This window comes from Coenobita brevimanus, chromosome 47, assembly GCF_032717465.1.
Source record: "Coenobita brevimanus isolate Jiangsu-jjx chromosome 47, ASM3271746v2, whole genome shotgun sequence".
NCBI classification, from domain to species: domain Eukaryota; kingdom Metazoa; phylum Arthropoda; class Malacostraca; order Decapoda; family Coenobitidae; genus Coenobita; species Coenobita brevimanus.
The window spans coordinates 21,113,009-21,114,880 of record NC_137000.1 but is presented as its reverse complement, the minus strand read 5'-3'; the positions used below and the strand labels follow the sequence as shown (position 1 = coordinate 21,114,880).

Here is a 1,872-nt window from a genome sequence, read left to right as displayed (position 1 = left end):
TTATTCCTCATTTAGGGAAACATATAATGCATGACACTTACAACTGCACTAATGAACTGTGTTAATGGCGCTTGAGATTGTTTCGATTTATACGTTGGGAAGGTCATTTGTAACTATTTTCATTTCAATTGGTAACTTTAGAAATAACACGTTCTTTTTCTTCTTAGATATATGCATTATCTTTTCGAATAATTCAAAACTATTATAATGAGTGATCCTAAAAACCGCATGATTGAGGGCGAAAACCCTATATATGATGCCTCCACAAATGTACTCTAAATTAGCTGAGAAACATTCAACACTGTCTAAAATTCGTAAAACATTTCTGAGGGTGAAAAAATTACGTCTAGGAAAAAATCATTAAAAAGGCAAAATGAGGTAATGTGTTGGATGAAATGAAATCACGGGTAAAGAAGGTTGACATTTGAGTGGCTGAAACGAAGAGAGTTTCGTTTGATTGGAAACGTAAAAAAACTAGAAAATTGAGATAACGGGGATATTTTTTTTTTTAGCTGTATGATTTGGACTTTATTGTGGCCTCTTGATCCTCCTAGTGAAATATAACAAATGAAATATTTTCGTCGGTTTACCGTTCGTGTGATATCATTGTTCATATTTACCAAGGTAAAATCATAACGAATGGCAATATTAGTTGGGAAACATTCAACATTGTGTCTAAAATTCAGAAAACATTTCTGAGGGTGAAAATATTGTCTCGGAAAAAATCACTAAGAATATATATATATATATATATATATATATATATATATATATATATATATATATATATATATATATATATATATATATATATATATATATATATATATATTCAGTCATAAGGTTCGATGTAATTTTAAAGTGAGTCCACTGCTGATAAAAAACGAGTACTCATTTTGTATGTTTCCTGAATGTGTTTTTTCTTTTACCCTCAGAATTGCCGTATGAGTTTTGAAGATAATTGGGAGTGTTTCCCAATCGATTTTCAATACATTTGTGAAAGTTGCAGATTTAGCGATTTCGACTAAAAATTAATACAGATATCACTCCAGTAATATAGTTTTGAGCTACTCCCAAAGTGATACTAACTGCCGTAAGTAGTTCACAATTGGCACTATCTTTTATGGGTCTAGTCACGGCAAAGATGAAAAAAAAAAAAAAAAGCCAATAGACTCATGGAAACTTAAAAATCCAGATAATCTCAGTACGGCAGACAGCATGACAGTTCGACGCTCCTGCAACCTCATTTTTTTTTTTTTGGGTGGGAGGGGACCCACCATGATATATAAAACTGCGTTTATGAGGAACTATGTAAATTATACATCCCAGTACGGCCATGTATTCATCCATCCATTGCCAGACGCCATGTATCCCAAACGGGGTGGCCCAGGGCTCAGAGTTAATTGTTTTACAGGGAGGGGCACTAATCCTCCACCAACCCCACTTGACACGTAGGGAGAACGTTATGCCAACAGCATCTGGTGTTCCCAGGCGGTCACCCATCCAAGTACTAACCAGACCCAACGTTGCTTAACTTCGCTGATCGGACGGGAAGCGGTGTACTCAACGTGGTTCATCTTTTCCTAATAATATATATCCGATCATCAATACGTAAACAATTTTCTTGTAAAGATTTATTCCCTTTCGGATTGATTTTACATTGTTGAATATGGATAATGATATCACAATAACCGTCATACCGCGAAATATTCTATTTGTTATATTTGAACAGGAGGCTAAAGATGCCACTTTAAAGTCCCAGTTGTAAAGACGAAAATAATATCCGTTTTATCTCTAAATTTCCGAGTAGTCTCTAATCAAACGAAACTCTTTGGGCTTAACCATTCAAACGACAACTTTCTTTACCTTTGA

The 1,872-nt window shown here is 34.3% G+C and overlaps 1 pseudogene; it reads right to left on the bottom strand.

Moving 5' to 3' along the window:
* Positions 1-1,466: 1,466 nt before the first annotated feature.
* On the bottom strand, positions 1,467-1,584 carry LOC145399179 (5S ribosomal RNA; annotated as a pseudogene).
* Between the last annotated feature and the right edge of the window lie 288 nt (positions 1,585-1,872).